This window comes from Lactuca virosa, chromosome 5 (assembly GCF_052849685.1).
Source record: "Lactuca virosa cultivar CGN04683 chromosome 5, Lactuca_virosa_CGN04683_v6, whole genome shotgun sequence".
Taxonomy (NCBI): Eukaryota; Viridiplantae; Streptophyta; class Magnoliopsida; order Asterales; family Asteraceae; genus Lactuca; species Lactuca virosa.
Window position 1 is genome coordinate 386,349,735 of NC_136430.1, and position 16,334 is coordinate 386,366,068.

At 35.9% G+C, this 16,334-nt stretch overlaps 1 long non-coding RNA gene and 1 pseudogene across 1 annotated transcript; both read left to right on the top strand.

Moving 5' to 3' along the window:
- Positions 1 to 5,849: 5,849 nt before the first annotated feature.
- On the top strand, positions 5,850 to 7,415 carry LOC145115853 (uncharacterized). Its single transcript, XR_013711740.1, has 5 exons — positions 5,850 to 6,038; positions 6,231 to 6,309; positions 6,407 to 6,446; positions 6,526 to 6,616; positions 6,998 to 7,415. It is a non-coding gene; the product is annotated as an uncharacterized LOC145115853 (long non-coding RNA).
- Positions 7,416 to 10,064: 2,649 nt separating this feature from the next.
- Positions 10,065 to 10,777, top strand: LOC145115220 (agamous-like MADS-box protein AGL62 pseudogene; annotated as a pseudogene).
- Positions 10,778 to 16,334: the final 5,557 nt, after the last annotated feature.

The following is a 16,334-nucleotide window of genomic DNA, read 5'->3' on the forward strand; positions in this document are numbered from 1 at the left end:
TATGACAGTTGTTTTGCGACACGCATTTTAAGAGTTTCATGACATACGTTTTATGACTTGTGTCTTATGACACGCGAACTATACTGTCATCAATTTGTTTTGTATACCATTTTGTGTAAACTATTTATAACACTTTATATAAATGGTCAATAGTGAATATGTCTAGTAGTGATATATGTTGGTAAAATAACATAATATTCTTATGTTTAACCCCCACCAAATAGTGATGACAATATTTACGACCATTTTTACTAGAAAGTTATTTTTAGTAAAAATTTCCAAGAACTTGTAGTTGTAATTTTCATATTTTACCGGTTAAAAATTTGTAACACCAAAATAGTTTAATTTGGTCAACTATGTTGGGTCATGATTTTTGTAAAAATCATACTATGACCTCAACACTTTGATATTTATAAAATTTTAACTTGTAAAAGTAGGACATGTAATTACCCAAAGTTCAAAACATATTTGGAACTTCCATAAATATATGTTTTTGTTATGTTCGAGTATATCTATTTTTAGACCCGATTTTGTGTAACTAAAGTATAGACAATCACCTATATCACGATTTTTAGGTAGTTAACAAATGATATCAACCACTTTATACAAGAAATGGTTCATATTTGGCATATAATCATAATGCATGTAAATGTACGATGGACAAACTCATTTAAACTTATAACAAGCTTGTAAATCACGATTTTCATGTGTGTATGTATGAGATTTTCGACATCATATGCTCAAAACATTCCATAAACAAGTTGGTGCATGCAAAAATCCATTAGGTAAACAAAACTTGACTTCTATCCCCCCCCCCCCCCGAAAAGCATGAAAAACACGAAAAACTTGGGGGTATGAAGCTCACCGTGGTTATTTCGTGTGGTAGTAGGAAGGAAAGAGGAGTGGTGTCGAGCCTAGTTTTGTGCACAAGTTTGGAAGAGCTTCTCCAAAATGTAAGTGTTCTAACACACAAAAATTTGTGTGTAAACAATATGAATTTGACAACAAATGTATGAAAATACTTGAGATTCATGAAGAAACTTACCAACAAAACCTAGGACCGATCTTGAGATAGTGTTCTTGGAAGACGGTGATTTTGTTCTAGAGAGAAAGAGAAGTTTGGAGTAGAAACGAAGTGGCAAGAGTGGGATATCCCACTCTTCGGCCGCAAGTTTAATAGGAAGAGGGGAGAAGAGTGCATTGTTGCATAGTGGATAATCTAGTGCATTGCGTGGAGGCATGGAAGGTTGTTACATGTTTTTCATAGTTGTTTGATGGTCTAAATGGAGTAAAGTGGTGAGGTGTCACCAACAAGATCATCCATCTTTTGTCTTATGCAAAAAATCGAACCATCTAGCTCAAAGGGTGGGGTTCTCGGTTCTAGGGTGGCCGAAAACACTCAACACCTACTCAAGGTTTTCGGTTTTGATGATGTGGGATCTCGGGTTTACTATGGCCCATTAGGGAGGGTTTTCGGCCTCAATATGGTCCAAAGAAAATGGGTTTTCGGCCTAGGGTTAGTTGGGCCGAGAACTCCTAAGCACAAGCCTAAAAACTTGATTTGTTTTTAGCTATTAGATCTTATAAGAGGTTATTACAACTTGATTCTTAGTGTATGCATCTATGTACTCATATAACATTAGCATTTTTAATTTTCAATAATCTAATACAACAAGATTACATAGAGGAAGTTTTTGTACACGAATACAATCTTGACCCTAATTTTACTAGTTGTGACATCATCCCCCCGTTAGAGGGAATTTCGTCCCGAAATTAGTTCTAGAGAGGCCTATAAGAACTAGGGAAAAGATGTGGATACTTCTGTTTCATATCGTCTTCGTGTTCCCAGGTGAACTCAGGCCCTCGTTTGGCACTCCATCGGACCTTTAAAATGGGAATGAGGCTTTGCTTTGTTCATTTCACCTCCCTATCCATTATTTCCATAGGTTCCTCGATGAAATGGAGGTTTTCATTCACCTCAATCTCATCAAGCAGGACAACGAGAGTTTCGTCAGATAGGCATTTCTTCAGGTTTGACACATGAAAGAAAGGGTGTACATTATTGAGCTCTGGTGGTAACTGCAGCTTGTAAGCCACCGGACCGATCCTGGCAAGGATCTAGAACGGTCCGATGTATTTTGGATTCAATTTTCCCCGCCTTCCAAAGCGTATCATCCCTTTCCAGGGAGAGACCTTTAGCAGTACGCGATCACCGATTTGAAATTCGAGGGGCTTCCGTCGTCTGTATGCGTAGCTCTTTTGTCGGTCTCTGGACGCATATATTCGTTCCCTAATCTGAACAATATTCTCAGTTGTTTCCCTGATAATCTCGGTCCCGGTGAGTGTGCTGTTTGGTACTCGCTCTTTTTCCAGTTGTGTATCCCCCACCTCAGCCCAACAGAGAGGTGATCTGCATTTACGTCCGTATAGAGCCTCAAAGGGAGCGACCTTGATGCTTGTGTGATAGCTATTGTTATACGAGAATTCGACCAGTGGCAAGTGGGTATCCCATGCCTTGCCAAGGTCTATCACACAGGCCCTTAGCATATCTTCCAATGTTTGGATGGTCCTCTCGCTCTGTCCATCTGTTTGGGGATGGTAAGCAGTACTCATATCGAGCTGAGTTCCTAAGGACCTCTGAAGTGACTGCCAAAACCGAGAGGTAAATCTATTATCCCTGTCAGAGATAATAGATACTGGAACGCCGTGCAACCTCACGATCTCTTTTGTATAAGTCCTGGTTAACTTCTCCATTTTATTAGTTTCCTTTATTGGCAGGAAGTGGGCGGATTTGGTTAATCGGTCGACGATTACCCAAATAGTGTCAAGTCCGCCTGCTGACTTGGGCAACTTGGTTATGAAATCCATTGTTATCCGTTCCCACTTCCACTCGGGTATTTCTGGTTGCTGTAATAGACCCGAGGTCTTCTGATACTCTACCTTAACTTTGGCGCAAGTCAGGCACTTGCTTACGTAGGTAGCAATTTCGGCTTTCATATTCGGCCACCAGTAATGTTGTTTGAGATACAACTACATTTTATCCGAACCAGGATGAACGGAGTACTTTGTTTTGTAGGCTTCATTCATGACCATGTCTCTGAAGCCACCGAACTTTGGTGTCCAGATTCGGTCCATGAGGTAGTAGGCTCCATCCTCTTTGATTGTAAGATTCTTGTCCATCCCCCGCAAGGCTTCATTTGCGATGTTTTACGGTTTCAAGGCTTTCAGTTGAGCCTCTTTGATTTGAGATGACAAGTGGGAATGGATGGTCATCGTTAGCGTTCTTACTCGGCGACCTGACTACTCTTTCCGGCTTAGGGCATCAGCCACCACATTGGCTTTGCCCGGGTGATACCGGATCTCGCACTCGTAATCGTTCAGCAACTTAACCCATCGTTTTTGCCTCATATTTAACTCTTTCTGGTTTAGGATATGTTGGAGGCTTTTGTGATCTGTGAAAATAGTGCACTTTGTACCGTAGAGGTAGTGCCTCCAAATCTTTAGCGCAAACACGACTGCTCCCAACTCCAAGTCATGTGTTGTGTAGTTCATCACATGGTTCTTTAGTTGCCTTGACACGTAGGTTATGACCTTTCCTCGCTGCATGAGTACACAACCTAATCCTTGATTGGATGCGTCGCAATAAACCACGAAGTCTTTTGTCCCTTCTGAAAGAGACAATACAGGGGCGCTGCATATAGCTTGTTTCAAGGTTTGGAAAGCAGTCTCTTGTTTCTTTTCCCAGATAAAGGGTATACCCTTTTGAGTTAAGGAGGTGAGCGGCTTGGCGATCTTAGAGAAATTCTGTATGAACCTCCTGTAGTAACCAGCGAGGCCTAAGAATTGCCTGATCTCCGTTGGGGTTCTTGGGGTTGCCCAACCTTCAATTGCTTTGACCTTGGAAGGGTCCACATGTATTCCCTCCTCACTAACCACATGGCCCAGAAAATCCACCATTCGAATCCAAAACTCGCATTTGGAGAACTTTGCATACAACTTCTCCGCCCTTAATGTTTCCAGAACCTGCCACAGATGTTGACTAATATTCTTCTTTACTTCGTGAATAGACGAGTATACCATCGATAAAAACAATCATGAAGTTGTCGAGGTAGGGTCGACAGACTCGGTTCATCAGGTCCATAAATTCCGTAGGCGCATTTGTCAGACCGAAGGGCATCACTACGAATTCGTAATGACCGTAGCGGGTTCGGAATGCAGCCTTGGGGATGTCTTCTTCTCGGACCCGTAGTTGGTGGTATCCGGACCTTAAATCTATCTTTGAAAAGTAACTTGCTCCTTGAAGCTGGTCAAATAGATCGTCGATCTGGGGAAGAGGGTATCGATTCTTGACGGTGAGCTTGTTGAGTTAACGGTAATCAATGCACATACGAAACGACTCATCTTTCTTCTTTACGAATAAGACTGGAGCTCCCAGGGTGAGAAGCTTGGCCTTATAAACCCTTTGAATTTATAAGAAAATAAGAAAAATTAAATATAAACAAATAATTAAGAGCTTTGAATTTATAAGAGTCAAAATATTTAAGAGATTTGAATTTATAAGAAAATATTTAATTGAAGTCTTTTTTATCTTTTAAATTTAAAAAAAAAGTCAAAATAGAAAATATTTAATTGAAGTGAATTTATAACAAATAATTTTTAAAAAAAAAGTTAAATATAAAAGTCAAAATATTTAAGAGCTTTGAATTTATAAGAAAATAAGAAAAATAATGAATTATTATAATTGAAGTGTTTTTTATCTTTTAAATTTAAACAAATAATTTAAATAAATAAATAAAAGAAAACAATGAGCTTTAATTTGGGAATTTTGAAATTAAAAGGTAAGTTCATTAATGAAATTGATATCCATTTATTACTACATTTATTGCAATTATTATTATGTGGAATTTAATAAAATAGAAAAAACTCATAAAATGACATGTGGAAAAAAATAATTCAAAATAACCATAAAACGACATTTAACAAATTGAATGAGAGTGTGACATATGACAAAAAAACATTCATTTATTATAGTAGATTTGTATATTTTGAAGCTGCTTTTTGGGAGCATATCCACTTGATAATATTAGCACTATTGTTGATTGTGCCATTGAATTTGAACATAGAAATGGAGGCTATGATGTAACATACCTTTTGTTGGAATATGAGTATTATATATGAATCTTTATGTAAGTTTTTTATAAAAGGTTAATTTATGTTTATACTTTATGAATGATAAAAGCTTTTTTGTATAGAAGAAGCTCATCACCCTGTGGACTATGAAACTATGTCCAAGTGGATAACGAAAAAGAATGCTATGAAATAGTAAAATAAGGCTTCTCCTTCCTCTTATTATTACTATTATAAATCACAAAAAACTGAAAATGTATCTTACTTTATATATTTTTATTTTTATCTTTGAAGAACTCATGCTATTACCCGATATTTATTTGTGGGAGTATCCCCACAATACGGGGGATAGAACTAAAAGAAAATCCTCATTTTGGATATTTACAAGGAAAACACAAATTCACGACCACCTTTTTTGATATATTTTGAATGCTTATGTTATGATCTTTTTTTTTTTTTTTTTTTGATAAAGTTGACCACCCTTATGAACAACAAATTCATAACAAAGACTAAAAGATCCAAATACCTAATTTAAGGTGACTGTCTTTTGATTGATAAAGTTGGCAATCGTATTGGTTTCAAAAAATAATGACACTCCCACAAACAAACAAATAACTTCATGTCAGGGCCGGCTCAATACATGAGCGACTTGGGTTCAGGCCCATGGCATCAAGGGGCATCAAAAAAGTCCAGTTTATAGTATATATTAAAATTGCCCAAGAATGTCGTCCAAATCTGTTATCTATTTACGACGTGAGAAAGAAAGATGGGTGAAAGCAAGCGACAAACAATCATCAATCGCGCATAGAAAAACCAAACGTCCGCTGCTCCTGCCTCCTAGAGACCCGTTGGCGTTGGTGTCGATGGGAGAAATCAATTCCTACCTAGAATACGTCACCCTTAAATAAAAAGTAAGAACAAATTTCTCTATTTTTCACCTCCAGTCCATAAATCGATAATACATAGCTCTCAATGCTCAAATCTCAATTTCTTACCGGTGATGATATAGCAGCGATTTCTTTTATCTGGTCTGGTTTGAAGGTTTGATTTTTTTATAATCTGATACAGCAAAGCTGATTCTGAATTTCTGATTTATTGATTAGGGTGCGATTTGTTTTTGGCTGTTTTAGAAATCGGATTTGGATTAGTTCATGAGCTCAATTTCGAAATCTGTTTATTAAGGTTTGTTGGAAATTTGATTTCTTCTCTAGTTCTTCTTTACCGATTCACTAATTTAGGTGTGATTTGTTTTTGTTGTCTGATTCATAAATCATATTAGGATCGTTTCATGAGTTCAAATTCGAAATCTATTTATTAAGGTTTGTTGGAAATTTGAATTCCTCTCTATTTCTTCTTTAGTGATTCACTGATTTGGGTGTGATTCTTTTTTGTTGGCAGTTTCAGAAATCCGATTTCTCCTCTATTTATGCTCGATACCTACTTCAGAAACCAGGAGTGGATGAGTTCAATTTCGAAATCTATTCATTAGGTTTGTTTCAAAAATTAGCTTTATTTCTTATCTATTTGGTTACAGTAAAAAAGAATCAAAAGTCAAGGTATCTAATTTTTGTATCTGATTAGTGCTCGTTATCTGCTGTGAAGTAAGAGCCAAACTTTTGACTTTATTTTATTTTGAATATCTCAAATATGAACTTGAATTTCCTAAAAACCATATTTATAATAGAAAAACAATTTGATGAAATGCAATATTTTGAAATTATTTTTGGTTTTTTGTTTGATGGTTCCAAATAAATTTGTTTAGTTGATATTGAATTAAAAATGTTGTTTAAATATTGAGTCCAATTTTACATACGGTGAAAAATATGATGTTGATGTAATTAGTTTATTTATTGAGTTGCCAATTTTGCAGTTGTCGGATGAAAGCATATAAAGGTGAAAGTCCTTGGACATCTAATCAAATAATGGAGTATGCAAGAAGAATTGATATGTTCCCTAATGTGTTGATTGCATATAGGATATTGTTGAGGGGTCTTGGTTACCGTTGATTCCGTAGAATTTTTTTTTTCAAAATTGAAGCTCTTGAAATCCTATCTCTTATCTCCGAAGAATAATGTCTCAAGAAAAATTGAATGGATTAGTAATTTTAAGTATCGAAAGTGATTTTTTATAAAATATTGAATATTGTAAAATAAGAGATGTTTTCTCATAAAAAAAATGCACAAAGACATCATTTTAGGGGATTTTTTAGGTTTTTTATTGTATTAATTGTTTGATTCTGACATTTATTGCACTTTTGTTTTATAAATCTTTTATGCATTTGTCTCCTGTATCGTATTGTACATATATAAGGGCATAAATTTTTTATCTCGCCCCAGATACCTGCTTCATGTCATAAATTAAGAATTATTTGACAACTATAAAATAAATTATTTTCGCATTTTGCTACACATATGGTCTAAATAAATGTTTTTTTTGCCCGTAAATAAATGTTATTTAGCACATTAATGAATTTTATTATTATTATGTTTTTTTAATAATATTTGTACCTAAGGTGACTGTCCATAATTTCGTATTCAATTAGTTATTATTTTTTATATGTACTTATGCCTTTTTCGATTAATAATCATATCTTTGTGTATGAGAAACAATATCAGTCACTATGTATACGACATATTGAGAATATACATGCATTGATTATCAACATTATATATATTTACATTCCACCAGTCATGATTTATAGAATTTTCAAAAGGGCAAATGACAAAAAAGCCCTTAAGTTTTCATAAAAATGTCGGTTTTACCCTTCGACGTGTTTTCGGTCTGGTAACGCTGGTTGTTTTGTTTAATTTGTTCATTTATACCCTTTTAGCCGGTTTCCAGGTAACCTACCGGTTACCTGATACCAGTAAAGCCCTTGAGTTTTCAAAATTGTTCGTATTTACCTTTAAATTTTCAAAAATGTTCGGATCTACCCTTACTTTGATTGTTATTTTGATTATTTTGATTATTATTATTATTATTATTATTATTATTATTATTATATATGTTTAATACGCTTTTAAATGTATAAAAATATTTTTATAGATTTAAAAATATATTTACTTGTATTTAGTATTTAAAAATATATTTACTTTTATTTAGTTTTTATATACATTTGAAAACCAATGTACACCTTTAAAAACATATTTATATATTAAAAATATATTAACTTGTATTTAGTAGGTATAAATATATATGTATTTCGTATAAAAAAATATTTTATACATATAAATATAAAACTATCTATTTATAATGTTTATATTGTATAAAAGATATAATTATGTGTATTTGTACATATTACTAAGTATAAATATGTAATTATTTCATATATATATATATATATATATATATATATATATATATATATATATATGATATGTATTTATACATATTTATATTGTAAAACACATATAAACGAAATATTTTTTAATTATTTGGATGATTCATCAACCAAAACAAAAAAAAGCTTTTGGTGTTTGCTTACTAAGTATAAATATGTATTTATTTCATATTTATATGCATACGATAGTTTTTATACAAAATAAATACATATTTATATCTATTTTTATACAAAATAAATACATACTTATCTATTAAATACAATCAAATAAATATATCTATTAAATACAAATAAAAACATATTTATACATTTAAAAATATTTTTATTTGTATTTGATAGATATAAATATATATTTATTTTGTATAAAAACTATCATAGGCGTATAAATATAAACTAAATACATATTTATACATAGTAATATGTACAAATACATATAATTATATATTTTATACAATATAAACCTTATAAATATGTATTTCTATATTTATATGTATACAATATATTTTTATATAAAATAAATATATATTTATACCTACAAAATACAAATAAATACATTTTTTATGTATAAATATATTTTTAATGGAATAAATAGGCTTTGAAATGTACATAAATACTAAATACAAATATATATTTTTTTAAAATATATTTATATTAATAAAAATATTTTTATACATTTAAAAAAGTGTGTATAAAATATTTTTATATGTTTAAAAATGTATTAAAAATATATAATAATAATAATAATAATAATAATAATAATAATAATAATAATAATAATCAAAATAACAATCAAAGTAAGGGTAAATCTGAACATTTTTGAAAACCTAAGGATAAACCCGAACAATGTTGAAAACTCAAGGGCTTTACTGGCATAGGTAACCGGTAGGTAGGTTACCTGGAAACCGGCTAAAATTGTATAAATAACAAATTAAACAAAACATCCGACTCTACTAGACCTAAAAGACGTCTAAGGGTAAGACCGATATTTTTGTGAAAACTTAAGGGCTTTTATTTCATTTGCCCTTTTCAAAAATAATTTGGACATAAAATGATTATTAAGCAACTTATGAAAACCAAAGTGAATTTATAATAAAAAAAGTTGTCTATAAATTTCATGGAACATGCAAATTGATCACCACATGAAGTTTGAGGTGATTTAATAGTTGAATTTTACATGGCAAAGCTATTTAGCAAGGTTTTTATTATTATAATACTATATATTATGATCTAGTTTTAGTGAGTATATATGGAGGATTTCTTTTGAAAGAAGCATTTTCCAAATAATCACCAATATTGAACTTATAAAGTCAAGGGTCTCCCACCCTCTTGTTTTGTACATATGTGCATACTGCATAGAGCCACAAAAAAAAAAGCCTAGATAGGTTGCAAGCCACAAATAGAGGGTGTTGACTTTGTAACTTACAAATGTCAAATAGTTTGCATAATGATGTTGACAACAAGAAATTGATTGTATTGATATCCGTGTATTAAAAAAGAAGATTTTATAACCTCCAAATAATGACTGCAATTAATACTTATTCATCACCTATAAGTAGGCATGTTACACTAAACTTTAGTATCAACGACCATCCATTTTAATCAAGTTTCTAGTTGAAGATCTTAAGATATGGCGCCTAAGAGAAGTTTGGGTCGCCAAACGATTAAAATGGCGCAAATTCAGAAAAAATCCCATCTGCAAGTGACTTTCTCAAAGAGACGAGTAGGGCTGTTTAAGAAGGCTAGTGAGCTTTGCACATTGTGTGGGGTTGACATTGCTATCGTGGTCTTTTCTCCGGCTCAGAAAGTCTATTCATTTGGCCACCCAAAAGTTGACTCAGTTGTTGATAGATTTCTGACCCGGAAACAAAATCATGTGTCTACAAATTTACATCTTGTAGAGGCGCATAGGATAGCTTCCATTCCCGATCTAAATTTGCAACAAACATACATGCGGGATGAGTTAGAAGTTGAGAAGAAAAGAAGAGAGACGCTTGATGAAATGAGAAAGGCTAGCCAGAGCCAATTCTGGTGGGAAGCACCAATTCAGGACTTGAATCTCCATGAGCTTGAACAACTAAAGGATTCAATGGGGGAACTCAAGAAGACTATCTCTATACAAGTCAATAAGCTTTTCCTTGAGAATTCTAACTATGTGCCAATTTTTAGTACTAATAATATTACTAGAGGTGATGGTGATTATTATGAGATGAAGCCTAAACCCAACATATCAGCATCTTGTACTTCTTCTCACGTTCATAGCTATGGCCATAATCGTTTGTTTTAAGCAATTGTTGATGATTTTGGGGGATTTGCCAGTTAGCACCTTACTACCTAGTAGCTACTATCTTTTTTAAATTAATTTACATGTATATACACCGGCCATTGAACGATGATCTATGATTCTTGCTTGTCATCGTGTTTGGAATAATTTGAAACCTTAACACGATTAATAGGCCTGTTGAAAATACCCGATACCCGATTACTTGACCCAACCCATTTTGAATTCGGGTAAATCGGGTATATATTTTCGGGTATTCGGGTTACCCGATTTTTTTAGACCGGGTATTGATTATATGTATAAGGTATCGGGTATACCCGAAATACCTGATTTATTTAAAAAATAAATGGCCCTTTGGGTAATATCCACACTTATCTATATGTTGTTTACGACTCTACCCTCATTCGCGATCATTGATTTAAAAAAAAAAAAAAAAAAAAAAAAAAAAAAAAAAAAAACCTTGTCTGTTTCTTGAGTCTTCCATTGAAGTATCGAACCCTACGAAAACAAAGAGACATCTCCAGTAGACTTCAAACTTAACTTAACTCGTCGTCACCGGTCATCAAGTCATCACAAACTCTCACTGGTTTAGACTTCAAACTTCAAAGTAAGTGATTTTCTTGTAAATGATTTCGAAAATAGGTTATTGGCTTTTTGCATTTTGGTTTCTTGTAAATGGTATTATTTTTGTGAAAGATTACTTGATATTTCAAGTATTATTGACTAAAAAATCTCAATGTTCAAAGTTTGAGTAATTTCGTTTATGCCTCGTTTGTTTATATAAATAAGACTAATAGAGCACAACATATCTACTTCATTACATTTATTTTCGGGTACTACCCGAATTACTCAAACCCGACCTACTACCCAAATTACCCAGACCTGAATTATCCGAATTCAATTAGGGTCGGGTAACATGTATTTTTTTTAACATGAAAAACCCGAATTACCCAAAAACTCGAAAATTTTACCCGATCAACACCCCTAACGATTAGTAAATAAAATTTATATTTGAATCTCATGATTTAAGTTATTTTAAATTAATAACTAAATGTATATAAATAAACTTCAATATTAAACTAGTAAAAAACCCAGCACGCGGGTTTGTTCGTGTTAGCTAAATCATAAAGATATTTCACAAAGTTTAAACTGAATTATGAAAGTAAGTATGTATGATAAACTTTTTTTTTCAGATATTAATATCTTACATTTTAAACGATGAAAGGTTAATATCTCACATTTTAATTGATGAAATCATCAAAAAAGTAACCACATTATGTGCTTATACACTTGAGTAAATTACACGAATGGTCCCTATGGTTTGTGTTAATTTTCACGTTTGGTCCCTAACTTATTTTTTTAACTCGGAAGGTCCCTACTGTTTGTTTTTGTTACACGTTTGGTCCCTATAGTTTGTTTTTGTTACGCGTTTGGTCCCTATCTTACATAAAAAGACTATTATTTAAATAGAGAAAAATGGTGAAGTAGGTAAGGTAAGGTAAGGGGTAGGGTTGTGAGTGTGTTTATTTAAATAAATTAAAAAATCAAGGGCAAAATAGTCTTTTTAGGTAAGACAGAGACCAAGCGCGTAACAAAAACAAATAGTAGGGACCTTCCGAGTTAAAAAATTAAGTTAGGGACCAAACGTGCAAATTACCCTAAACCATAGGGACCATTCATGAAATTTATCCTATACACTTATAATGGGGTACACAATATGAATCTGTTTAAGAATCCTTAAACCTCATTTCAGTTTTTGAATGCGGCCTTTTTGTTATTTTGAACACTTGATTTTGGTAAGTTTCATGTTTAACCCTTCATATTAAAAAGCTTGCAAAATTGGTCCTTAGACTAGTACGCGGGGCGTACTGGGAGGTACGCTTAGCGTACTAGCCTGTTATGGTCGCGAAGCTCATCCACGTACGTTGGGCGTACGTGAGCAAGTATGAAACCCTAATTTTTAGGGTATTACACCCTATTTAAACCTTGTGATAGCCTCACTAGGTCATGTTTAGACAGCCTCCATCCCCTCTTGTCCAGAAGTCGAAACCCTAGTGAGTTTTTGAGAGATTTGAGTCATAAAGTGTGGTTGTTGGTGCTTTGTGAAGGAGAAGAAGAAATGAACCATTTGGAGTTGTGCTTGGAGCTTGAGGATCTGGGATTTGTTCATCATTTGCTTTCGTTGTGAGGTAAAAAGCTCCCATCTTGCTAATCTATGATGCTAGATCTAGTTTTGGTGCCATTTTGTGCTTTTTGAGTCATTGGAATGATTGTTGAGCCTCTTGATTCACTCCAGAAGTGATTGATTGTAGATCTAGGGTTCTTTTGGTCCATTTGTCCATAAAAATGCAAGCTTTGAGGTGTTTATGGACTCATGCATGTGTTATGGCTCTTTATTAAGTTCTTTTGAGCTATAGAACCCCATTAAACCATGCATGCACGTACAGTTGCCAACTTTACGTGATAAACCACCTTAAGGAAGTCAGATCTGAGTGTTGGGTTGAACTCTTAACCAAATAAGAGCTTAATGTGGGAAGTTGGCCAAACTGGGGGTAGACTGGGTGTACAAGATGGTACACTGCATGTACAAGCCCCATAGCGAGTACGCTAAGCGTACAAGCTGAGTACGTCATGCGTACTCAGCAGTGGGCTTTGGATTTGTGGGCTTCTCGATATTAGGCCATGTTGGACCTTAGTTGTCTTGGGCCTTGTTGGGCCATCAGAATTCTATTTTTAGGCTAATGCTATTTTATTGGACTCTTTTGGTTGAAGGTCCATGAAAAGGATTTGGCCCAATTTGGAAAATTGGTCAATATTTGTGCTTTGGGTGATTATTTTGGAATTTGGGCTTTTTGGACAATTAGATTGGGCCTTGGTCTTGAGCCATGTTGGGTAAAGGGTAAAAAGGTATTTTACTCTACTTTGGACTCTTAGTGTGAGTCGGGATCCAATTATTAATTGGACGTTATTTTGTGATTGATAGCGTGGGGATTTTAGCGGGCCAACAGCCAGAGTTTTATCTGTGAGATTCAACAGTTTGAGGTGAGTTTCCTCACTATGGCTTGGCGGATTCAAGGCAATCCTTGAGGAAAGTACGGATAGATGTGGAAGGTAGTATGAGCCCGTTCTACTGGAAGCAGAAGATCCGTACTCGAATCAAGGAGAGTTGTGATGAAACCAGAAAGCTTGTAGAGTTTGTGATCCCTCGATATATTTTGATGCGTATTCTGATGGTTTATAAGGTCTATTTTCAGTACGGTGACTCTGGGAGGCAGACCGGTTGGCAGTTATGGTGTTGGGGAGCGCTCAGGCTCAGGTTCTGGAGTCGGGTAGTTGGATGACCAGACGAGGGAGTTCATTTCATCTGAGATTACGCGTTGCATTCTTGAGCAGACTCCTGTGATCTTTGGTACGGTCAAGGAGGGCATTCTTGAGATTTTGGATGAGCGGTTGAGCTCATTACGTTCTGAGATGGTGGCCTTGGTAAGGGCGCGTTCATTGACCTTCAGGGAGTTCTGGGCGTGTGGGGATCCAAACTACTTTGGGGAGAAGGACCCGATAGCGAGTAGGCGGTGGTTAGCAGATGTTGCTAACGCTTTCCGCACCAACAGTTTTCCCGAGGGGGCAAATGTTAGACTTGTATCCTGTCTTCTGAAGGACAGGGCACGAGATTGGTGGGAGGAGGTTGGGCGCTCCGTTGGTGATGAGGCTATTGATTCCATGAAATGGGATGATTTTGTGATTAGGTTTAGGGCTGAGTTTGCACTAGTGATCGAGGTACAACAGTTGGCGCGAGAGTTTCAGGATCTCCGCTAGACTACTGAGACGGTGGCTGAGATCACCACGATGTTTTGGGAGAGGTCACTTTTGGTTCTGCAGTATGTGGCGGACGAGGAGATGAAGAAGGCGAGGTATCACGAGATGTTGAGGAGCGATATTCGACAGCTTGTGAGTCGATCCAGTTGCAAGACAGTGGAGAATATGATAGCGAGAGCCCGAGAGAGGGATATTGATATTGAGATGGAGAGGAAGAGGATGTCGGGTCAGGCTTAAGTTTCAGGGGGATCGGGCAAGAGGCCCAAGGTTCAGGATTCGAGATCGAGAGGGCAGCAGGGCCAGAGCCGTTGTGGGAAGTGCGGCAGGACGCACGAGGGACCATGCAGGGTGGGTGGTTTGGGCTGCTTCAAGTGCGGTCGTACAGGTAACTATAGCAGGGATTGTACTGCTATCACCACCACCCAAGGATCTGATCTGATTTGCTTTCATTGCAATCAAAGGGGCCAGAAGAAGGCCCAATGTTCGAGTTTGGTTGCAGCAGGGACGATGTCAGCACCCGGTCCTATGACTCTTCAGATCATTGACGGCTGCCAGGGCAAGGCGGATACACTTGTGGTGAGGAGAATGGCTTTCCAGTTGACGGTCAAGGAGGTTCGCGCGACACCTGATGTGGTGACGAGTATGTATCTTCTCCTTATCTCTTTATTTATATTAAATTGCTCGCTTATATTATGTGTTTCATTTTAGGATCGTTCCTCGTGAACGGTATTTCTTCTTTGGTATTGTTTTATTCGGGGGCTACCCGATCCTTTATATCGCTTGCGCTTAGCAAGAGGTTTGCTGGAGCTCCGGGGGAGCTGGATTGTCCTTTAGATGTCGAGATTGCAGATGATCGATCTGTCTGGGTGACGAGGGTTCATCGGGGATGTACTCTTCAGATGTTCAGCGAGCAGTATCTGATTGATTTGGTTCCCATTCCTTTGCGGGGGGAACAAGGTTATCGTTGGTATGGATTGGTTGAGCCCTAATAGGGCGGTGATCGATTGTGAGCAACAGTTACTTCGTATTCGAACCCTAAGTGGGGGAGAGTTAGTGGTTAAGGGATAGAGAGTTCAGCATGGGCCGATATTGTGTTCAGCAGCGAAGGCCAGACGCTATATTCACCAGGGTTGTTCTGGATTTTTCGTCTGTGTTATAGATACCCTAGATAAGGGTAAGGAGACTGTGGATGATGTACCGATCGTGCGGGAGTACCTGGATGTGTTTCCAGATGATTTGCATGGGGTGTCTCCGGAGAGGCAGGTTGAGTTCAGGATTGATCTGGTTCCAGGTGCGGCTCCGATAGCCAAAGCACCGTATAGGTTGTCTCCTCTTCAAATGCAGGAGGTGTCTACACAGCTGCAGGAGCTGTTAGACAAGTGATTCATTCGACCAAATAGTTCACCTTGGGGATGACCGATCTTGTTTGTGTAGAAGAAGGATGGGTCTCATTGTATGTGCATTGACTACCGGGAGCTGAATAAGGAAACGATGAAGAACCGTTATCCACTCCCGAAGATTGATGATCTGTTTGACCAGCTTCAGGGTGCATATTCGTTCTCCAAGATTGATTTTCGATCGGTTTATCATCAAATGAGGGTTAGAGATGAGGATGTGCAGAAGACAACTTTCCAGACTCGTTATGGTCATTACGAGTTCATGGTGATGCCTTTTGGGCTCACCAATGCTCCATCCGCGTTCATGGATCTCATGAATCACGTGTGCAGGCCAATACTGGATGGGTCTGTGATTGTATTTATCGATGATATCTTG